General features: G+C 34.3%; 1 long non-coding RNA gene across 1 annotated transcript in view; it reads left to right on the top strand.

Annotated features, from left to right (window-relative positions):
• The window catches only part of LOC141555057 (uncharacterized), a 161,438-nt gene extending 139,573 nt beyond the window's left edge, over positions 1–21,865 (top strand). The window contains exon 3 of the long non-coding RNA XR_012486060.1: positions 21,463–21,865. This is a non-coding gene — a long non-coding RNA (uncharacterized LOC141555057). The remainder of the gene's footprint in view (positions 1–21,462) is intronic.
• The last annotated feature ends 3,731 nt before the right edge of the window (positions 21,866–25,596 follow it).

The following is a 25,596-nucleotide window of genomic DNA, read 5'->3' as shown; positions in this document are numbered from 1 at the left end:
AAGATTCAATTCAATTTAAAGATTATCTAGCTCAAACCTTCATGTTCAAGATAGTATAAAGTACAGAGAGAGGTTATAATCACACAGCTGAGAGAAAGGGAGCAGAATAAGGAATGGAATTCAAGTGCCCCACTCCATTATTGGTACAAATTTGGTCACATATTCATTTAAATATAGGTTATACTTTTCCCTGAAAGCTGCATATGACCATAGTTTTCAGTATACAAAAACCCAGGATTTTTGGATACTTCTATTCATATGGTTTGTGTTACATGTGTATGTATATGTTATGTTACATATATGTGTGTGTTACATTTACATCTAAATACATACACATCCATATCTATATCAATACAAAGGAAGCAGCATGATATAGCATAAGATGTTTAGATTTGGAGTCTGAGAATCTGAGTTCAAATACTGCCTCTATTACTTAGTTGTGTACTTGACCTCAAGCAAGTTATTTATCTACTCCAGACCTCAGTTTCCTCATTTGTAAAATGAGAGGGTTGGACTAGATGATCCAACTCTAAATCTATGGTTCTATTTTCCTATACTGAAACCTTAAGAGAGTGCAAGCTTCCTGAGGTCAGGGATAATTTATTATTGATTATTTTCTCAGTATGTCTCATAATGCCTTCTTTTGCTCTTATTGTTCTTGAGAGATTTTCAGTCACATCCAACTCTTGGTGACCCATTTTGGATTTTCTTGGCAAGAATAGTAGAGTGACATTTCCTTTTTTCAGTTCATTTTATAGACAAGGAAACTTAGATAAACAGAATTAGGGTATTTTGCCCAGGGTCACACTGCTAATAGGTATCTAAGACTAGATTTGAACTCAAGAAAATGAATCTTTCTGATTCTAGTTCTGATACTCTACTGTACCACTGAACTGCCCATAGTGTCTCATACATAGTGTTTAATAATTGGTTGTTGAATTGAATTGTTGATTTTAATTTTTTTTTCTTTTAGAGAGCTTTAATTTTAGAGATGATGTAGCCTATACTTGGACATATAGGGCATCTTAGGTTTTAGCCTTACTTTCAAGTAAGCCCTAACCATCAGCATGATTGTAGTCTCAGATTCTTTTCATATTTTTAAAAAGCATCTTAACTTTTGATTTCAAAGGAATAGATATTCCATTTTTGATGCTGTCATTCACATGAGAAAGACTACTTTTCTTCCCAGGGAATAAGGCTTAAGTAAGCCATTCCAACCTTTGAAGTAAGAAGAAAAATTGCCTAGTTTGTGCAGAATTCAAATGATTGTCCTCCTCCTCCCTGGGCACCTTGAGAGTTGATGAGGTCCTACCTTCAGAGGCACTCTAGTTTTTCTAGGACACTTGAGCATGATTTAGTGAGGGAACATCAAAATTCAATTTCCCCATAAGGCAAGATTTCTCTTCTTAGGAAAATACCCACTGGCCAGACTAATATTATTTCACTAAACACCTCACTATTGAACACAAGCTATTTTGAACAAATGGTGTCACAGGTTAAAAATATTCCTTGGGCTGAATGGCATGTTTTATGGCAAGCTGAATCTGGCATCTTTGCTTTAATATATCATGGCTGCAAATACATTAGTAGTGAGTGAATGTGTCTTTCTAAGGGACTAACAAATTTCAGATAACAAGAGAGAGCTTAGACACTGAGGAGACTTTGGCTCATAGACTCGATCCTGGAAGGGATTTTGAAACTATTCATTTAAAAAACATTCCAGGAGGTCTGCCGTGCTCTCCAGAAAGCCTGGGATGTTTAAACAAGATTTAACCAAAAAATCCACAAAATGGACTCAGTCTCTGCATTCCTGTTTTAACATAAATCTGCAATCTTAGCAATTGTACTGTTTCCAATCATGTACTTATTGTGTGGTATGGCACTTTCTTGTCTCCCTCACAGCAACTAGCATTGTCTATGAAGATATGAAATTCTTAATAGACATCTATTGATTGACAAATCCAATGACCTCCTCAGTCTTTAACTTCCTTGATTTCTCTCCAGCTATTGAAACCATAGATTATATACCGTTCTGATATTTCTTTCTTTCTTGGTATCTATGACACTGCTCTTTTCTTGGTTCTGCTCCTTTTTATCTCACCATCCTTTTTCAGATATGTTAAATAGTTCATTGCTCTCTTCCTTCCCACTAAGTGGGGATGTCCTCCAAGGCTCTGTTATAGCCTTTTAAATTTTTCTCTATTTAAATCTGACAATTTCATTAACTCCCATAGTTTCAATCATCTTCATCATACAGATGGCTCTCAGGTCTGTCTTTCTATCCAGCCACAATTTCTCCCTTGATCCATGATCCTGAATTTCCACCTGAATATTTTGTAAACCCCAGATTCAACACAGCCAAAAATAAACTCATTATCTATTCTCTAAATCTGGCCATCTTCTAAATTTCCCTATTTTTGTTCATGGTACCACAATTTTTCTAATAACTCTAACTCCAAACTTAATTTATTCTGGACTTTCCATCACTATTAGCCTTAAATAGCTAGTTCATACTCTTTTCTTCATAAGATCAGAGATCCAGAATAGGAAGGGACATAAGAGATTATCTAGTATAGCCCCCTCATTTTGTGGATGAGAAAATTGAGGCCCAGAACTTGAAGCTATGTTTTCTGCCTATAAAATTGGCATTCTTTCCATTGTAACACTCTTTACTCACTTTAACACTATTCTCATTCAGTCATCATGGTCAGCCTTCACTTATGTAATTGTCATCTAACACATTTCCCTTCCTCTAGTCTCTTTTCTCCAATTCATCTTTCACATAATTCCTAAATTATCTTTTTTCATCCACTGGCCTGTTCATGCTATTATCCTATGGGCTCAAGAACCTTTAGTGACTCTCTTCATGTAATAATTTAAGGTCATTTACAATCTGGCTCCAGGTTTCTTTTCCAGATATAATATACTTCATTTGCTCTTGGTTCTAGCCAAACCAGAAAATATCTGCTTCCTAGTCTCATTTGTGCTATCTTTTCTCTGTGTATTTGTACAGTCAATCTGCTATTCCCAGAACACTCATAAAGGCTTCTCTATTCCTCCTACTGAAAATGATCTCTTTCCTCAAATTATCTCATAGCACTTTGTATATCAATGTTAAATTTTTTCTTCTTAGAACATTCTAGTCTGTATCATACATATATGCATGCATTTACATGCATATATATTGTGTATTTATGTATTTACATATACATATACATATATAAACATACATATATGACTTATAGTTCCTTATAAAATTATAACTTGAGAGAGAGTAGGGACTATGGATTTTTCACCTTTGCATCTCTAATCCCTACCACAGTACCTTCCTTAAATGAAATAGCTACTTGAAAGATCTTATTGTTGTTGTTAAATAGTTTCAGCTGTATATGACTCATCATGACCACATATGGGGTTTTCCTGGCAAAGATCTTGGTGCCATTTTGTTGTCCAACTTATTTTACAGATGAGGAAATTGAGGTACAGGATTAAATTACTTGTCTGGGTCACACAGATAATAAATGTCTCAAGCCAGATTTTAACTCAGGAAAATGAGTTTTTCTGACTCCAGGAATGGTACTCTATCCACCATGCTACCAAGATGTCTAAATTTTATTATTCAGTTATGTCTGACTCTTTGTGACTCCATGGATCATATTGTCCATGGGGTTTCCTTGGCAAAAATACTAGATTGGTTTGCCATTTCTGCCTCCGATGGTTAAGTGGCTTGTTCAGGGTCATATAGTTAGCAAGTGTCTCAGGCTGGATTTTACCTCAGGTCTTCTTGACTTGTAGATGCTGACTTAAGACCCATAAGATTAGCAAAAACATAAAATATATATTCTGCCTCAAATCACCTTAGACTAATTGGAAAGATAAAATATACATTCACCCATGAAAATTAGACATTAATTTGATCCTAGGTATACTAGCATAGTAATAGGACTGCCCTAAGTATCCACACATGACAATTTATCTCCTAGTAATAACTATTATATGATATAATATGAAATTGTTTGGGCCAGACAGAAAGAAGATGTGAGACTGTATATAGTGAGTTGTTAAATGTGCCTAGAGATCATAAGGTCAAATGGAATTAAAGAAGGGAGAAATTACAGAAGAAAATTTGAAGTTCTGCCTTGAAAAAGTTGACTTAAAATACTACAGGAAGCTAGGATCAGGAAGAATAAAACATATAGAAGAGAAAAAACATATCATCCTCTTGAATGTTTTTACATTTCTTATTCCTTAAAACCCTAAGAGGGTCGGTTCATGTTAGCCACTTTAATGAAGAAACACCTACAATTCAATAAATATGTATTAAACACCTACTATTTATGAATATTGTGCTGGATTCTGAGAAACATGCAAACTTTAGATACTACCGTCTATTGGTCTATAATTGGTCTATTGGGGAAAAATTAAGCAATCAAAAAACATTTGTTAAATTCCTTCTCTGCTCCAGGCATTGTGTTGTGAAGTTTTAAGGATAGCAAGACAAAAATTAAATTTTACTTGACCTCAAGGAGTTCACATGCTATTATGAGAGACAATAAATATACTGGGTGTCCCAGAAATCTTACTGAAATTTTAAATTTCAATATATAGAGTATGTATGTATATAAAAGTAGATCTACATGAATATGGATAATGACTCTCTTGAAGTGGTCATATGCATTTGAATTCACACTGTTTGAAACTATAATCAGTGAAAATAATGATCATTGGTTCTAACTTCATGAAAATATTTAGAGTGAATATAATGTGAACACTTTAGGGTATTCATTGTTCCAACTAATGGAGAGCTAGCTCTGTATGTATGTGTATGTGTATAATATGTGTAAAAATAGACACACTATATGTATAGGTGTACCTCATTTTATTGTGCTTTGTAGATTTTTTTTTTTACAAATTGAAGGTTTGTGGCAACTTTTCATCAAGCAAATCTATCAATATGACTTTTTTTCCCCAATAGCATATACTCAAATTTGCCTCTGAGTCACATTTAGGTAATTCTCACAATATTTTAAATTTTTCCACTAATATTATATCTGTTATGGTGATCTGTGATCAATGATCTTTGATGTTACTATTTTAATGATGTTACTAATTTAATTGGTTTTGGGGGCAGAGTACCACAAACAACACCCACATACAATGGTGAACTTGATTGATAAATGTTATGTGTGTTCTGACTCTTCCATTGACAAGGAGTTCATCATCTCTCTCCCTCTTTACAGGTTATTCAGCTCAAAATGGCTAGTAAACAACTGGAGACATGAGATTAGATCACAGGAAAGAGACTAGAGTTAGATGAACATATCTGGGAGTCATATGCATAGAAATGAACATAAAGCCATAGGACCCAATGGAATTACTAACTATCTAAAGAGAAAGGAAGAATATGGCAAATTCACAAATGATTATATTGTAATTAGTAGTTTTCTATTTCTGAGACAATTTTCAACATTTAAATTTTTGAAAGATTTTTGAGTTCCAAATTTTTTTCCATCCTCAATCTGATATAGGTTATACATATGCAATCATGTTAAACATATTTCTACATTAGTCATGATGTAAAAGAAAAAACAGAAGAAAAGGGAAAAACATGAATAACATTAAAAATAGTATTCTTCAATCTGCATTTAGACTCCCTAGTTCTTTCTCTGGATGTGGACAGCATTTTCCAACAAAGTCTTTTGAAATTGTCTTGGAACATTGTATTACTGAGAATAGCTAAGTCATTTATAGTTGATCATCATATAATATTGCTGTTAATGTGTACAATTTTCTCCTGATTCTACTCACTTCACTTGGAATTAGTTCATGTGAATCTTTCTGAAATCCATCTATTCATCATTTTTATGGCATAATAATATTCCATTCAACTCATATATCACAGCCTGTCAATCATTATTCAAATGATGGGCATTCCCTCAATTTCAAATTCTTTATCACAACAAAAATAACTACTTTAAATATATTAGTTAATGTGTGGACTTGTGATTTCAATGGTAGAGAGATCACTCATGTGAGAAAATTCTCTGTACTAATATGAGTTACCTTATAGCACTAAGAGATTAAGTGACTTGTCCAGAATAACATAATCAGTGGGTATTAGAGATGACTTGAAGTCAGAAAGGTCTTCATGGTGTGAGATTCTCTATCTATTCTTCTATGATCTCATACAAATAATTATTGCTGTAAGATAATATGAGAGATAAAAATGAAATGCTAAGTAAAGTCCAAGAAGGGAAAGGTAATCATTGACTGAAAGGATCAAGAGAAATTCCACACCTGCAAGGAATTTCAAAGACATCTTAGACCAATCACTTTATTTCACAGATGAGCCCCAGGGAAATCAAATAGTTCATCCAAGATAAGAGTGTAAGAGGCAGAATTTGAATCCAGGCTCTAGATGACACAGAGCTATTAAATTTTATAATGTGTTCCTTTATTAAAATTTTAAGGAGATTGTGTGATTGAACATGGAAAGGGATAGTTTAAAAGTTCTATAGAAACTTTTTTTGAAGGGATCAGAAGTCTATAGTCAGAAAGGCTGATACTCAGTAGTTGATCACAGAGTAAATGAAGATCCCTCACCTATGATGTGTCAGAGGGGCCTTAGCCAAAATTGGTGAAAACTATGAGAATAACTAAATACAGAAGGCAGATAAGCATAGACTGAAGGCAGATAGCTGACAGAATAGGCTTAGAACATGAGTCTTGGATGTCTTGTCAGGAAACAAGAATCAAATGAGCAGGAAAAGGAGCTCTATACAACATTAACTTAATAGAGGATTCTCTTTTACTTGTGATGAAAAATGCCATCTGCCTCCAGAGAAAGAGCTGATGGAATTTGAATGCAGATTGAATTGTACTTTTAAAAATCTTTCTTTTTCATATTTTTTTTTGAAGAGGAAGGAGGAAAAGGTCAGTATTTTCTTTTGTGATATTACTAATTAGGAAATGCATTTTGCATGACTGCACATGTCTAATTTGAATCAAACTGCTTGCCTTCTCAAGGCAGGGGGAGGGAGGAAGGGAGAGAAGTCAGAACTTAATTATTTTTAAATGAATGTTAAAAATTGCTATTATATATAATTGGAAAAAATATTTTTTAAAAATTAGAAAATGTTTCTTAAAAAAAAAGAAAAGAACTTATATTTTCTAAAATATTCATAGCAACATTCTTTGTGGTGACAAGAGCTAGGAATTGCAGGAATGTCCATCAATTGGGAATAGCTAAAAAAAGTTGTGATATATGATTGTGATGGAATATTGCTGTGCTATAAGAAATAATGAGCAGGATGATTTTAGGGGGAAAAATGTGGAAAGACTTTCATGAAATAAATGAGCAGACTTCTAGAGGAAGAGCCAAGATGGTGGAGAGCAGACATAACTCTCTGTAACTTACTCTAACCTTCTCTCAAGCCAACAGCAGATTAAGCCTCCAAACTGGTTTTGAAGTAAAAAAATCTACAAATATTTGAAGTGCAACACATTTCTAGAAGAAGATACCTTGGAAGAATTTCAGAACAGATCTATTTTAATCAGGCAGGGGGACAGTCTGCCAAAACCAGACTTTAGCATAAGGAGACCTGGGCAAGAAGCTGGAGTAGAGAGTTAGAGTGTTGTGCTTCCATGCACCTGGGAATCTTCTGTGAGTCTCTTAGGCCACTCTGTCTTGGTTGCAAGCAGGGAGTTTGGTAGATTTGCCTTTTGTAAAAGACAAATTGTAAGTAACTGAGCCTTGGAAAAATGTCAGATCTAGCTGCTATTACCCAGCACTGGAAATCAATCAGCACAACTGCCCGAGGGCAAATTAAAGCAGCTGGCTCTCTCCTTTGCACTGAACAGATCTCAAGCCTTAAAAAAATGAATAAAAAACAAAAAAAGAACTCTCATCATAGACAGCTTTTATGGAGAGAGAGAACAGACCTCAAATCCTGAGGTTCCTAAAGGCAAAGCAATAGAAGAAACTCCAAAGAGAGATATGAAATGGTCTCCATTTCACAAGGCTTTTTTTTTTTTTTTTTTTTTTTTGAAGATTGCATAAAGGATCTTAAAAAAGAGTTAGAAGAAAAATGGGGAAATGAAATGTGATCATTGCAAGAAGGAATGGAAAAATTGGAAAAGAATGCAATGAACAAAAAAAATAATTAATCAATTGCAAAAGGAGCTAAAAGTAACTGAAGAAAATAATACACTAAAAATTAGAATTGAACAAATGGAAGTGAATGATTAAATAAGACTACAAGAATCAGTCAAACAAAACCAAACAAACAAAAACTGAAAAAGAAAATAGAAGAAAATATGAAATATCTCCTAGGAAAAACAATTGGCCTGGAAAATAGATCTAGGAGAGACAATCTAAAAATTATTAGGCTTCTTGGAAGCCATGATGAAAAAAAAAAAAAGAACCTAGACTTTACTTTACAGGAAATCATAAAAGAAAACTGCCCTGATATTTTAGAATCAGAAGGTAAAATAGCCATTTAAAGAATACACCTATCACCTCCTGAAAGAGACCCCAAAATTAAATGTCCAAACATAAAGAAGGAGGTCATAAATAAATTAGAGGAACATAGGATAGTTTACCTCTCAGACCTGTGGAGGAGGAAGGAATTTGTGACAAAAGAAGAACTAGAGATCATTATTGATCACAAAATAGAAAATTTTAATTACATCAAATTAAAAAGCCTTTGTACAAACAAAAACTAATGCAAACAAGATTAGAAGGGAAGTAACAAATTAGGAAAACATTTTTACAGTTAAAGGTTCTGATAAAAGGCTCATTTTCAAAATATATAGAGAATTGACTCTAATTCATAAGCAATCAAGCCATTCTCCAATTGATAAATGGTCAAAGGATATGAACAGACAATTCTTAGATGATGAAATTGAAACTATTTCCACTCATATGAAAGAGTTTTCCAAATCACTATTGACCAGAGAAATGCAAATTAAGGCAACTCTGAGATACCACTACATACCTGTCAGATTGGCTAGAATGACAGGGAAAGATAATGTGCAATGTTGGAGGGGAAGCAGGAAAACTGGGATATTGATGCATTGCTGGTGGAGTTGTGAATGAATCCAACCATTCTGGAGAGCAATCTGAATTATGCCCAAAAAGTTATCAAATTGTGATCCAGCAGTGCTACTACTGGGCTTATATCCCAAATAAATACTAAAGAAGGGGAAAGGGACCTGTATGTGCCAAAATGTTTGTGGCAGTCCTTTTTGTAGTGAGTACAAACTGGAAAATGAATCAGTGCTCCTCGATTGGAGAATGATTGGGTAAATTATAGTATATGAATGTTATGGAATATTATTGCTCTGTTAGAAATTACCAGCAGGATGAATATAGAGAGGCTTGGAGAGACTTGCATGAACTGATGCTAAGTGAAATGAGCAGAACTAAGTTATCATTATACACTTTAACAATGATACTGTATGAGGATATATTCTGATGGAAGTGGATATCTTCAACAAAGAGAAGATCTAATTCAGTTCCAATTGATCAATAATGTACAGAATCAGCCACACCCAGAAAAGGAACACTGGGAAATGAAGGTAAATGGTTTGCACTTTTGCTTTTCTTCCCAAGTTATTTTTACCTTCTAAATCCAATTCTCCCTGTGCAACAAGAGAACTGTTTGGTTCTGCACACATATATAATATCTAGGATATACTATAACATAATTAGCATGTATAAGACTGTTTGCCATCTAGGGGAAGGGGTGGAGGGAGGGAAGGGAAAAGTCGGAACAGAAGTGAATACAAGGTATAATGCTGTAAAAAATTACCCAGGCATATGTTCTGTCAATAAAAAGTTATAATAATAAAAAAAATGCCCAAGGAATATCATGGCTAAATTTCAGAATCGTACCAAGGAAAAGATATCACAAACAGCCAGAAAGAAATAATTTAAATACTGAGGAACAAGAATTAGGATTACCCAGGACCTAGCAGTTTTCACCTTAAAGGATTGAAGGACCTGGAATCTGATATTCTGAAAAGCAAAGGAACTGGTATTATAGACAAGAATAAGCTATCCAGCAAAAATGAGCATTATCTTTCAGGGAAGAAGATGGACATTCAATTATATAGGTGAATTTCACCTATTTCTAATGAAAAGATCAGAACTGAACAAAAAATTTGATCTCCAAACACAGATCTCAAGAGTTCTGTTATGGGTATACTTAGAGAATGTGTATATAATTTGATTTTACTATGATGACATGAAAAAAGGAACAAAGTGGAAAGGGGCTCATACTGGAAGAAAAGGAAAAAGGAGGTAAAATAAGGGAAATCATACTTCACAAAGAGCCAAAGAAAACTTATTATAATTGAGAGAAAGAAGGGAGGGAGATGAGCATTATGTGAATCTTACTCTTATCAGATTTGGCTCTAAGAGAGAATAGTAGACATATTTGGTATCATAAAGAAACTTGTCTCATTTTATAGAGTAGTGGGAGGGAAATGGGAGGGAAGAAAGGGAAAGACTAATAGAAAGAAAAACAAGAATTGGGGAAAAGGTGTAAAAAAGGGAGGGAGATCTAACGAGGGATAACTGTTTGAGGGAGTTGGGGAGGAAGGAAGAGGAATAGGAAAGAGAAAAGCATAACCTAGGGTACATAAAATGGCAAGAAATACAGAATTAGTTATTTTAACTGTGAATGTGAATGGGATGAACTCCCCCATAAAATGGAAGCAGATAGTAGACTAGATTAAAAGCCAAATCCTATAATATGTTCTTTATGAGAAATACATCTAAAGGATAGTGATGCATATACAGTGAAGGTAAAGGGCTGGAGCAAAATATATTATGCTTCAGGTGAAGGAAAAAAAAATTTAAAAAAAGAAAGGGTAGGATCCTGATCTCAGATCAAGTAAAAGCAAAAATAGATCTAATTTAAAGAGATAAAGATAAGCAAACTATAGCTTACTAAAGAGTATCATAGATAATGAAGCAATATCAACACTAAACATATATGCACCAAGTGGTATCGCATGGAAATTTCTAGAGGAGAAGTTAAGAGAGATGCAAGAAGAAATAGACCATAAAAGTATATGAGTGGGGGATCTCAGCCTTGTTCTATCAGAACTAGATAAATTGAACCAAAAAATAAATAAGAAAGAACTTAAGGAAGTAAATAGAATTTTAGAAAATTTAGGTATGAGAGACTTTTGGAGAAAGTTGAATGGAGACAGAAAGGAATTGACTTCTTTTTCATGGAACTTATACAAAATTGATCATATATTAAGGCAAAAATCAAAATTAACTGAAGAAAAGCAGAAATAATAAATGCATTTTTTTCAGATCATGATGCAATAAAAATCACATGCAATATGAGGCCAGGAATAAATAGACCAAAACCTAATTGGAAACTGAATAATTTCATCCTAAAGAATGAATGGGTGAAACAACAAATCATAGACACAATTAACAATTTCATCCAAGAGAATGACAATAATGAGAACCTACCAAAATTTGTGGGATGCAACCAAAGTGGTTATAAGGGGAAATTTTATATCTCTAGATGCTTACTTGCATAAAATAGAGAAAAAGAAAATCAATGAATTGGGCTTGGAACTAAAAAGAACTAGAAAAAGAAAAACAAAACAAAACAAAACAATCAAATACCAAACTTGATATTCTAAAAATAAAAGGAGAGATTAATGAAATTGAAATTTTAAAAGTATTGAATTAATAAATAAAACTAAAAGTTGGTTTTATGAAAAAACTAACAAAATAGATAAAGCATTAATTAATTTTATTAGAAAAGGGAAAGAGAAAAATCAAATTGTTAGTCTCAAAAATTAAAAGGGAGAAGTTTCCACCAATGAAAAGGAAATTAGAGCCATAAGTAGGAGTTTGTCCAACTTTATGCCAAAAAATTTGATAACATAAGTGAAATGGAGGAATACCTACAAAAATGTAGATTGCCCATATTTAAAAAAAAAGAAGAGGAAAGAAATTACTTAAATAGTCCCATTTTAGAAAAGAAAATAGAACAAGCTAAACATTTCCAGGACCAGATGGATTTACATGTGAATTCTACTAAATGTTTAAAAGAACAAATAACTTCATTACTATATAAACTATTTGAAAAAATAGGGAATGAAAGAATTCTATCAAATTCCTTTTATGACACAGACATGGTACCAACACCTAAACCAGGTAGGTTGAAAACAGAGAAAGAAAATTATAGACCCTAATGAATACTGATGCAAAAATCTTAAATAAAATATTAGCAAAGAGATTACAGAAAATCATTCCCAGGATAATACATCATGACCAAGTAGTATTTATACCAGGAATGCAGGGCTGGTTGAATATTAGAAAAACTATATCAATTAGGAAAACTATATCAATAACCAAATTCACAAAAACATATAATTATCTCAATAGATGCAGAAAAAGCATTTGATAAAATCCAATGCCCATTCCTATTAAAAACACTAGATAAGAATAAATGGACTTTTCCTTAAAATTATCAGTAGTATCTATTTAAAACCATCAGCAAGCATCATATGTAATGGTGATATACTGGAACCATTCCCAATAAGATCAGAGAAATAAGGTTGCCCACCATTACTATTCAATATTGTATTAGAAACACTGCCCTCGAGCAAATATAATAAATATGATAATACTACCTAAACTACTCAACTTATTTAGTTCTATACCAATCAAACTCCCAAGAAACTATTTTACTGACCTAGCAAAAATAACAAAATTCATCTGGGAGAACAAAAGGTCAAGAATTTTAAGGGAACTAATGAAACAAAAAGCAAATGAAGGTGGCCTAGCTATACCAGAACTAAAATTATATTATAAAGCAGTGGTCATCAGAACCTTTTGGTACTGGTTAAGAAACAGAGTAGTTGATCACTGGAATAGGTTAGGTTCACAGGTCAAAATAGTCAATGACTATAGTAATCTAGTGTTTGTCAAACCCAAAGACCCCAGATAAGATACTTACTATTTGGATAAGAACTCACTATTTGACAAAAATTGCTGGGAAAATTGGAAACTAGTATGGCAGAAACTAGGTATCTAACACCATATACCAAGATAAGGTCTAAATGGGTTCATAATGTAGACATGAAAATGATATTATAAACAAATTAGAAGAACATAGAATAGTTTACCTCTTAGATCTGTGGAGGAGGAAGGAATTTGTGACCAAAGAATTAGATATCTATTGAGATCTCTTGAGAACTATAGAGAACTATTGATTGCAAAATAGATAATTTTAATTGTATTAAGTTAAAAAGTTTTTGTATAAACAAAACTAATGCAGAAAAGATCAGAAGGGACTCAACAAACATTTTTATATTCAAAGATTCTGATAAAGGCCTCATTTCTAAAATATAGAGAGAATAAAATCTATAAGAATTCAAGCCATTCTCCAACTGATAAGTGGTCAAAGGATATGAGCAGACAATTTTCAGATGAAAAAATTGAAACTATTTCTAGTCATACATATGAAAAGGTGCTCCAAATCACTATTGATCAGAGAAATGAAAATTAAGATAACTACCACTACACTGCTGTCAGATTGGCTAAGATGACAGGAAAAGATAATGACAAATGTTGGAGGGGATGTGGGAAGACTGGGACACTGACACATTGTTGGTGGAACTGTGAATGGATCCTAGCCTTCTGGAGAGCAATTTGGAACTATGCATAATAAATTATCAAAGTGTGCATTCCCTTTGACCCAGCAATGTTTCTACTGGGCTTATATCCCAAAGAGATATTAAAGGAGGGAAAGGGACCTCCATGTGCAAAAATGTTTGTGGCATCCCTTTTGGTAGTGGCTAGAAACTAGAAAATGAATCGATGCCCATCAATTGGAGAATGGCTGAATAAATGGTATATGAATGTTATGGAATATTATTGTTCTGTAAGAAACAACCAACAAGATGATTTCAGTGAGGACTGGAGAGACTTACATGAATAGATGCTAAATGAAATGAGCAGAATCAAGAGATCATTATACCTGGCAACAATAAAATTATATGATGATCAATTCTGATGGACATGGCTGTCTTCAATAATTAGCTGATTCAAACTGGTTCCAGTTGTTCAGTACTGAAGAAAGCCATATACACCCAGAGAGAGACCCGTGGGAACTGAGTGTGGACCGTAACATAGCATTTTCAGGCTTTATGTTGTTGCTTGCTTGTGTTTTGTTTTCCTTCTCATGTTTTTTTTTTCTTTCTAGATTCAGTTTTTCTTATTCAGCAAGATAATTGTACACACACACACACACACACACACACGCACACACATATATATGATTTAACATATATTTTAACATATTTAACATGTATTGGACTACCTGACATCTAGGGGAGGTGGGGGGAAGGAGGGAAAATTTGGAACAGAAAATTTTGCAAGGGTCAGTGTTGAAAAATTACCCAAGCATATGCTTTGTAAATAAAAAACTTTAATTAAAAAAACAAACACAAAGAATCAAATGAGCAGAACCAAAAGAATGATGTATATAGTAATAGCAATATTGTTTTAAGAATGGCTTTGATTGAATAAGTTATTTTGTCTAGTATAAATACCAAAATTAACTATAAAGTACATATAGAGAAAGAGGCTATCCACCTCCAGACAAAGAATTGAGACATAGAAATATTTATAGAATAATTTTCACATATATGAATATACATATTTAATGCACACACATATTCACACACATACATACAAATACACATATATATGTATTTGTGTCTAACAATGTATAATCTTAGGGGAGGAAAGAAAAATAAAGAAAGGGAAGGGAAGGGAAAAGAAAGGAAGGGAAGGGAAGGAAGAAGGGAAGGAAAGGAAGAAGGGAAGGAAGAAGGAAAGGAAGAAAGGAAAGGAAGAAAGAAAGGAAAGGAAGAAAGAAAAAGAAGCAAAAGAAGATGCAAAGAAACAGGACAAAATAAAGGTAGAAAGGAAGGAAGGAGGAAGAAAGGAAGGAGGGAGGAAGGAAGGAAGTAAGGAACAGAGGGAGGAGGACAGGGAAGAAGGAAGGGAAGGGAGAAAACATTTATATGGTAAATTCTGTTACATATTTTAAAGGAACAGCAAGCTGTGAATAGTAGATTTGCAATTTCAGGTACAATCATCTTTTTATTGTACTATGGATATGTTTATTTTAGTTCATAAATAAAAATATGATTTAAAACATTTCCCTTTCTATAGAAATTTCATTTGTCTGGTACAACTGAATGGCATTTGGTATCAGAGTTACAGATAATATTTTAAGAAATCAATTGTGGCAAGTTTTATTTTAAATGTCTGATTTGTCTGAGGTGTGAAGAAGGCCCTGTGGTAACCTATCTGTCTTTAACTGGTAGGTAGTAATTGTGCTCCAGCCTGGTGTGTGTGTGTTGGGTGTGTGTGTGTGTGTGTGTGTGTGTGTGTGTGTGTGTGTGTGGAAGATAGGGATAGGAATTTGGGGCCATTCCAAACAGGACAGTTTCCTTTTTATGATACCCAACATTCCTCCTTCTTCTTTGGTGTTTTTCCTCAGGCTATCTTAGATGATCTTATTCCTTAGGATACTATCCTGCCACGTTTTTTTTTTTTTTTTTTTTCCCTTTTGGACTACTTTGCTCCATTAAAGGTTCAGCCTAAGTGCCAATTTTCTTTTGGAGCCTTCACTTTAGTTATTTCTGTTTTTTTCTACCCCTTCCCCAAATTACCTTATAGATACCTTATATATGGTTCATATTTATCTATCTGTGTATTATTCTCCTCGTCCTTCACCTCAGTAAAATATAAGATCCTTGAGGGCTGGGATTTTTTTTTTCTTATGCTTAATATCTAATGTGTTCAGTCATTTTCAGTCATGTCCAACTCTTCACAAATCCATATGGAGTTTTCTTGGCAAAGATGTTATTTCTTTTCCCAGCTTATTTTACATTTGAGGAAACTGAAGTTCAACTGGCTTACTCGTGGTCACACAATTAGTGTCTAAGTTCAGATTTTAATTCAGCTCTTTCTGGCTCCAGACCCAGCATTTTATCCACACTTAGTGCATATTTGAATTCAATTGACTTGAGAAGGATAGAGAACAAAGACTAAAAAAAGGAAGTATTACTTCTTATTTCAACCATAATCATTACCATGGCACCTTAATTATCAATACCAGTCATGGACCGCAAGTCAGGATGGTCATGACAAGGTTAGATAAAATGCTAAGGAAAGATAGTTACATGAAGATTTCCCTGATGTTTTATACTTTTAAAAGTAATGGCACAATGTCACAGGAGATTGTGAGAGAACTCCAAAGTTACAGGATCTGAATTTAAATCCTACCCCCTCCAGTTAGTTCCTGTGTGGCATTAGGCAAATCATCCAGTTTCTTCATCTGAAAAATAATATTTCATAAGGTGACACGCAGTGTCCCCAGTCTAGAGTTAAGGTTCTATGATTCTATTATATACAAGGAATAGCAAAGGCATATTTATTTTCCCAAAATAATGCAAACAAAAGAAGAGCCAAAGTTTCAACTTAACTCCCATAACTAGGATTTGTTCAATCATACAGCTTTATTTTGTATCTTCAATTAAAAATAGGTGTTAGTTAAAACTCAAGATGTTCTCCAATTGATAAAAAGTCAAAGAATATGAACAGACAATTTTCAGATAAAGAGATTGAAGCCATTTCTAGTCAAATGAAAAGATGCTCTAAAGCATTATTGATCACAGAAATGCAAATTAAGACAACTCTTGAGATATTACTACACATCTCTCAGATTGGCTAAGATGACAGGTGAAGATAATGATGAATGTTGGAGGAGATGTGGAAAAATTGGGAAACTAATACATTGTCGGTGGAATTGTGAATGGACCCAACCATTCTGGAGAGCAATTAGGAACTATATCCAAAGAGTTACCAAACTCTGTATATCCTTTGATCCAGCAGTGTTGCTACTGGGCTTGTATCTTAAAGAGATCAAGAATGTTTGTGGCAGCCCTTTTTATAATGGCAAGAAACTGGAAACTGAATGGATGCCCATTCATTAGAGAATGGCTGAAAAAGTTATGGTATATGAATGTTAAGAAATATTCTTGTTCTGTGAGAAATGGTCAGCAGGATGATTTCAGAGAGGCCTAGAGAGACTTACATGAAATGATGCTAAGTGAAGTGAGCAGAACCAGGAAATCATTGTACACAGAAACAGGATTATATGATGATTAATTTTGATGGACATAGCTCTCTTCAACAATGAGATGATTCAGACCAGTTCCAATGATCCTGTGATGAAGAGAGCCATTTGCACCCAGAGAGAGGACTATGGGAACTGAGTATCACATAGCATTTTCACTCTTTTTGTTGTTGTTTGCTTGCATTTTATTTTCTTTCTCATTTTTTCTGGTTTGATTTCATTTTTCTTTTGCAGCAAGATAATTGTATAAATATGTATGCATATATTGGATTTAACATATATTTCTATGTTTAACATATATTGGACTACTTGTCATCTAGGAAAGGGGTGAGGGAAGGGGGGAATTAGAACACAAAGTTTTACAAGAGTCAATATTAAAGAATTATCCATGCATATGTTTTGAAAAATAGAAAGCTTTAATAATTTACAAAATAAATAAAGATTATGATGCTAGAAGGCCAAGGTCTTCCATTTCATTCAGGGCTATCTCCAACTGCCTTGATCTATATCTGGCCAATGGACCCAGATGGCTCTGGAGGTGAAGGTGAGGCAGATGACTTTCCATAGCTCTTCTTTAATCATTTATCAATTAAGAAATGATACATATTACTACAGATTTGACAAAATTCTTTTTATATTTGAGATATTATACATTTATATGAGAAACTATCTACAAAATTATGCCCTCAAATTTTTGCTTTTGTTCTAATCTTAGCAACATGGAAGGTTTTTATGCAAAAAACTTTTTTAATTTAACATGATCAAAATTTATCCATTTTTCACTTCACACTACTATCTCTTGCTTATTCATAAACTGTTCACCTATCTGTTAATCTGATTAGGAATAACTTTCAAGTTTTCTTGTAATACTTCCCTTCATATATAGAACATTTATTCATTTTAACCTTATCTTGGTAAATAGCATAAGATATTGGTCTATGCCCAATTTCTACTATACTTCTTTCCAGCTTTCCCAAGAATTTTTACCAAATAATTTTTATACCTAAAACTTGAATCTTCACATTTTTCAAACTCAGTTACTATAATCATTTGTTTCTGAAGATTGTATGTCTATGTTATTTCACTGATCTGCCTTTCTATTTCTTAGACAGTACCAATTAATTTTCCTTTTGAAATTGTCTCATTTGATCCTCAGAATAAACCTTCAACCTAGTACTATTTTTAACCTCATTTTGCAGTTGAAAATGATGAGACAAACAGACGTTAAAGGACTTCCACAGGACTGAGGTTGGATTTGTACTTAATTTATCCTGATTATAGGTTCAACCCTTATCCACTACATCACCCACCGACTGCCTTGCAGATAAGGCCAGATTAAAGAATGCTCTTAAACAATAGGAAGGTCAGTAATATTTATTCAGAAATAAATGGAAAGTGATCAAATGTTTTTACATAGTGGAGTGATATGAACACAGTAGTAAATTAGGAAGATTTCTTGCTCAGCTGTAGGGAAGATGGATTGGAAATGTAAGAATGGGAGCTAAAGGTTAATTTTTAATGTATTAAAATCTATGAGTTTTCAGCTAGAGTTATCATAGTGATAGTGAGGAAAAGGACAGAAACAAAAGATAGTGTGAATTTCTAGGACTTGTAATTGGATGTGGAGAATGAAGGGAAAGTTCAATGTTATGTTCTGGGAGGATCATAATGTCATCAACAGTAATAAAGAAATCTAAAGAGAGGGGAGATCAGTGAAAATTATATGCAATTTTGGACATGTTCAGTTTGAGATTCATATATACCATCCAAGTTTAAGGAGGGAAAGAAAGAGATTTAACAATACAATTTGGGAAAGAGGATGAAATTGGAGCCATAGATTTGGGAGCCAGTTGTAAAGAGTTAACAAATGAAACTGTGGAAAAGGGTAAGATAGCCAAGGGAAAGTGCAGAGACAGATATCTTTTTTATTTCATAAATCTTCCCCAGGGATATGCAAAGAAAAAATTGTGGAAAATATCATATATATATATATAAAGAAAATCAAAAGAGTTATTGGTGGGTGGATGAGGAGAGGAACAAAAAGATGTGAGGATGAGAAATACTTTCCAAATGCAACCTTGACAAATGAAATCTCTGCCTAGCAGTCTATAAAATGATGGTGTGGTAATTCAGAGGAATTATTGAATACTCAGGATTGCGTTTCCACTGAATGATGAAGAGGTCTCTTGGCAGAAATTGTCAAGAGACTGATATCCATCACCAGAAAGTGTAGCGTCATTTCTGGCATTGTCCACTTTGCAAAGCTGCCCAAACAGATCTCTGATAGTGTAGATGATGAGCTGATGAGTAACTCTGATAGTGACTGATGGGATGATTTAGCAGAAAAGCAATGTCTTGACACCATGTGTATTTCTTTCATGCATTGTAGTGCATTAGTGTGTAAAGGCTAATTTCTTTAACAGATTATGTGCTTTGAAAAGGAGGATGCTACTTTATTTCAGATATGAGTCAGAGCTAGACCAAAGCAGAAGAATGACAGAATATAGTAGAAGACTCTGTGACCATTTTGATTTATCATTAAAAGAGTGATACAGCTGTTTTGATTTTTTATCCTATGAATGAGAATAGCTAAGGATAAACAAGAATATAAAATAAGCAAGGAATAGAATTTCATACTGATAATTATTTAAATGATAAAACTTACACCAAAAGTAGAAAAAAAAGAATGAGATAAAAATGAAATAATATTTGGTCTTAGAATTAATAGTGAGCCACTAGAGTTTATTAAGCAAAGGAATTATGTGATCAGATCTGCACTTTAGGAAACTCATTTTAGCAGCAATATGGATTGAAGTAAGAAGACATTTGAGACAAGAACAGTTACGAAGTTATCATAGTTCAGGAAAGAAATAATGAAGGCCTGGGTTTTTATGGTGGTTGTATGAGTAGAGAGAAGGGGAGAGACACTAGAGATTTACCTTCCAAACTGGAATCCCAATCTTCCTCTACCATGTTCCCTGAAATCTCTTTATCTTGGAATCTCACTTTAGCCTTGGAATTCATAAATTAGAAATAACTTCTGCTCCTGGATTCTCTCCCTCTGATTGAATGGCTCCTCTAAGAACATGTATTCAGGCCAGTTCTGTATCATTCATCTACAGAATGACTTACACTAGACTTTTCTTTTTTTTAATTTTATTAAAGCTTTTTATTTATAAAACATATGCATGGGTAATTTTTCAACATTGACCCTTGCAAAACTTTCTTTTCCAAAATTTTCCCTCCTTCCCCTTACCCCTTCCCCTAGATGGCACATAGTCCAATACATATTAAATATGTTAAAATATATGTTAAATCTAATATATATATATATGTACATATACATACACACATATACATATTTATACAGTTATCTTGCTGCACAAGAAAAATCAGATCAAGAAGGAAAGAAAAACAAAGAAAGAAAATAAAATGAAAGCAAACATCAACAGAAAGAATGAAAATGCTATCTTGTGGTCCACACTCAATTCCCACAGTTTCCTTTCTGGGAGTATATAGCTCTTTTCATCACTGAACAATTGGAACTGTTTTGAAGCATCTCATTGTTGAAGAGAGCCACATCTATCAGAATTGATCATCATATTGTCTTGTTGCCATGTACAATGATCTCCTGGTTCTGCTCATTTCACTTAGCATCGGTTCATGTAAGTCTCTCCATCCCTCTCTGAAATCATCCTGTTGGTTGTTTCTTATAGAATAACAATATTACATAATATTCATATACCTTAATTTATTCAGCCATTCTCCCATGGATGGGCATCCATTCAGTTTCCAGTTTCTAGCCACTACAAAAAGAGTTGCTTACATTAGACTTCTCTTCCATGCCATGTCTCACTATTGGGTATCCTTGTCTTTCTCCCCACTCTCTTTGTTTTTCAATTTCCTTTTTATGTGTTTTATTTCCTTATTAGAATGTGAGTTCTTAAATGCAAGGACTGTCCTTTCTGCTTGTATTTCTAGTCCCAGTGTTTGTTACAGTGCCTTAAGCACTTAATAAATACTTTTCAACTGCCTGAAAGAGACCTGACAAGATAGTATAATTAGTTAAATATGAGGATGGATGAGATGAAATGCATTAAAAACACGTATTAATCTATGATAAATGTTGAGATATAAATACAAATAAGCCAATTCTTGATCTCAAGGAGCCCACATTATAATGATGAACACAACACATATTAGGGAGTAGTGGAATGTAAAGGGATTCATGGTAATGGAACAATAGGGCATTCTTTTCTTTCTCTTTCAGTGAGCAATGGTACTCACCAGCTGATTCAATTACAGTCATCAAAGAAAAAGGTAGAAGGAAGAGAGGAAAACAGATGCTCCATATACAGGAACAGAAGCTGAGAATTGCATGAATCAGAGGACTTTGCTCCTTCAAGGCACAATCTCTGGTGGTCAACATTAAAGGATGAAGCAGCCCAATAATGACAGAGTGGGAAAAAATAATTGGAATGAAGGGAGGATACACTGTCACAGAGACTGTAGATTCATGAGGCTTAATTTCTCCCAGACCTGATTTTTTTTTTTTAATTACATTGAATTTGTGAAGAACTAAATGACTGAAAAGATGGTGATAATCCCAACAATAATAGTGAAATTTGGAATATGGGACAGTTGTCTTACTCTAATGTCATTGTATATACAATATAGAGCACAATAGAGATGATTATAAAAGGAAAAAAATAGATAATTGTTATCCTACTAAACTAATTTTTGTTCATAAACAAAATCAATGAAGCTAAGAACCAAAATTGTGAATTAGAAAAAAAAAGTCAATTTTAAAATTTATAAGGAACCAATAGAAATGCACAATATAAAAAAATCATCCTTCAATAGATAAGTCTCAGTTTCCAAAATAGAGGACTTCAGAAAGAGTATTTCCAAAATAATATGAGATCTAAATTTGTCATGTCATTCACTCTATCAAAAATCTTCTAGTTCTGCCCCAGGGTGCACATAAGATAATAAAAGCCAAAGTGATATTGAACTCTCTACCATTCCTATCTCTTTCACTCTCTGTCTCTCTATTGTCTCTCTCTCTCCATATGTATGTATGTATGTATGTATGTATGTATGTATGTATATATATATATGTATGTATATGTATGTATATATATATGTGTGTGTGTGTGTGTGTGTGTGTATGTGTGTGTGTGTGTGTGTGTGTGTGTGTGTGTGTATCAAAGTTTGTATTCTTCAACATTAAACTTCATCTTATATTTTATCCTGTCAAATATCCGCCAAACCCCATATTCACTATCTCCACAGCTCTACTTTGGCCATTGTATATATATATATATATATATATATATATATATATATATATATATCTCACCAGTCTAACTTAGGTCAACAAAGCTTGGAGATTCATCTCCATTTAACCTAGACAGATCTGGAACATTCAAGGCATTTTATTGAGAATCACATTATTATCGAGGCACTGAAGTAGGGAAATGTAGCACTCCAAGGACAGGTTTGCTAGCTGACAGATTATCTCTACTCTAAGTGTGAACCTGTAAAGGGCTAGAACTGAGTGGATGTACTCGACCTAGATGCAAGGTAATCAGCACTTAGGGCTAATTACCAATTGGACAATTCTCTATTAACATATTTGGAGGATGACCCTACTCAACTCTAGACTGACTCTATCTGTGGGTGTGGTGAGAGAAGGGAGGAGAGATAAGCCGGTGGAGTAAGAGGAGGAGGATCATTCTTTTGGCGGTGGAGAGAGAGGAAGGAGGTGTAGAGATTGCTAGATCTAATCCCCTGACTGGGACCCCAAAAGACCAAGAATAAAGACTTTTGCTTATCCTGATTCTAGCTGATTCTAAGATATCCAGGGTCACAACATGAACCCAACTGCAGGACACCTTCCTAAACAGTAGAGATCCTTTCCCATTCTTGTATCCCTGAATACACATCTAGCTGATATGTACTAAATTGTTTGTCCTTCATTTTTGAAGAGGACCAATGACATCACAGGTAATATTTTGATGTGTACATATGTATGTATGTATTTATCATAGAATATTACATTTTATTGTGTGTAATGTTCTGGCTAGCTTTCTGAAGGTCCTCTGAATGGGCCTTGGTTTCAGCAGAATAATCACAAGAATAGTCAGGGATAAAGTCCAAAGTCTTTATTGTCTCCTTCATTATCCCAGTCTTCATCAGCAGTCTCAGTCAGCTAGCCAGTCAGTAGTCTGTACATTCAAATATAATGTTTTTAGAGCCCCCAAGTTGGGTGACAAAATGTACCATTGCTTTCTAGAGTCCTCATACTGGGGTAGATTGAAATATAGTGTCTCTGGAGGATCTTGAGACCAGCTCGAGTTCTTGGTCTTAGTGGAGAAGTGATGGGGACAGGAGAGCTACCATGAGGCTGGACAAGTCTTCTCTCCTGTGGCTGAGTTTGTCCCTAGTTTATATACTCTATTACAATTAAATCAATTCATCATACTGAGAATAAGCTAATCATTATATCACTAGGGAACCATTATTTGTTGTTTAAATCAATCATACTGAACTAGAGAACTATTAATCACCATGCTAAACTAGATAACCATTGTCTATCAATTCCACTGAGTTAACACTTTGTTTTAAGTATACTTCTCCAAAGTTCTGCCTTCTATATCTCCGGCTTTCTTTTGTTTTAGAACACAGGCTGTCACATCCTCCCTGACTTCTCAGGAAGAGAGGTGAGAACACCAAAAAAAGAAGGTGATCATGCCCTCCCTGAATTCTCAGAAAGAGAAATACCAAAATGTGAAGTCCAAACTAGTTCCCTGTTGACTTCAGGATCAACCAAAGTCAGGATCAGCAAAAGTCCTTGGTCTTTAGGGGAAAAATAAAGGAAATGAACGAAAATTCCACAAGCTCTCCACAATCTCTTCTTTCCTCCTTGTCCACAGCCAAAGTGACCCTGGCTTATCTTACTCCACCCCCTAATCACGCCTACAATTATCTGTATACACCAAAAAATCGAGCCTGTACAGAATAGTGAAAAGGGCCATTTTCCAAGCACATGCTAATAGAGTATTGTCCAATCCACAATTAGTCTTAAGTGCTCGGTTGTCTGATTCCAGTGCACTAACTCAGAGTTTCGACCTTTTACACCAAAAAAAGGGAGGTGATCATGCCCTCCCTGATGTCTCAGGGAGGGAGGTGAAAACACCAAAGGGAAATGGAGAGTCAAACCAGATTTTGTTAGCAGGTTTCTGAAAGGTTTCACTTGATACAAGTATACATAAATCCATCAGCATGGGATGTATTACACAAGCACATAGTAATATAACAGAGGATAGTAGTGATGGCTCTTCCCACAGCCAGCATACACTCAATGTGGTATAACAAACATGAATTATACATTGTGTGATATGTGATTATAACAAACATATGAATCAGCATAGTATTATAAAAGATTTCCATAAATCCTAGAAGGAAGGTTTATAAATAACAATCACACATACACCTCCTTCAGCAGCCAAGAGTTAATCCAAAATCAATCTATTGTCCATTACTCCATGTGTCAGGGAATCCAGTGATTCCTGCAAATTTTGAAGTCCTACAATAGTCTCATCATATGTCATGGAATTTCAATGATTCCTGAAGATTCTGAAGTTCTGTAACAGTCTTATCAACATTTTTTGATGTTCATGAGTCAATTGCCATATACATTGAATTAAAGTCATGCTTTTTCAGTGGTGCATGTAGTCAGAGATGGAACCACCTGATGTTTCTTGAGTTTTCTCCATTGTTTGGAAGTTTTTCTTTTTTTCTGTCTCTCTCTGATGGACAAAGCAAATAGGGCTTGTTGGCACCCATCTGATTCCTTCTCTGTCTGTAGAGGTACAAGAAAACCCTCTCCCCCAAGCAGTTAACCTATCTGATCCTTTCTACCACTTTCTGGATCGCTCCTCATCACCTGGCGATTATATTGGAGCTGCTTACACTGGACACTGCCCTTCTGTAAGGTTGTAAAACCTGTACTCTCCCCAATTGTAATGCCTTTCCTCCATCTGATTGCTTCTTGGTTGATAGATCATTTCTGAATACTGAACTTCTAAAGACTCTCTGGGTATAACCTAGGGCTGCCATCATGCCCAAAATGGTTTTTGCCTGGGGCCCTGAAACTATGCCCTGCCTCTTGCGTCCTTGAGTCAATCTACATTCTGATGCCCAATGGAAGCCTCTGTTGCATTTTGGACACAAGGGTTTTGGGTTTTGTTCTCTCATCCTGTCTTCTTACTCTATCTTTATGCCAACATTGAGGTTTCAGATACCCTACTTTACCACAGTGAAAGCATTGATGAGTCTCTCTGGAAGTTCCTTGCCAAAAGGAACCCTGTCTTCCCATATTCTGTACCATAACCTGGGC

Source organism: Sminthopsis crassicaudata, chromosome 1 (genome assembly GCF_048593235.1).
Source record: "Sminthopsis crassicaudata isolate SCR6 chromosome 1, ASM4859323v1, whole genome shotgun sequence".
NCBI classification, from domain to species: Eukaryota; Metazoa; Chordata; class Mammalia; order Dasyuromorphia; family Dasyuridae; genus Sminthopsis; species Sminthopsis crassicaudata.
Note: the sequence above shows the minus strand (reverse complement) of the source record. Positions and strands in the feature narration are given on the sequence as shown.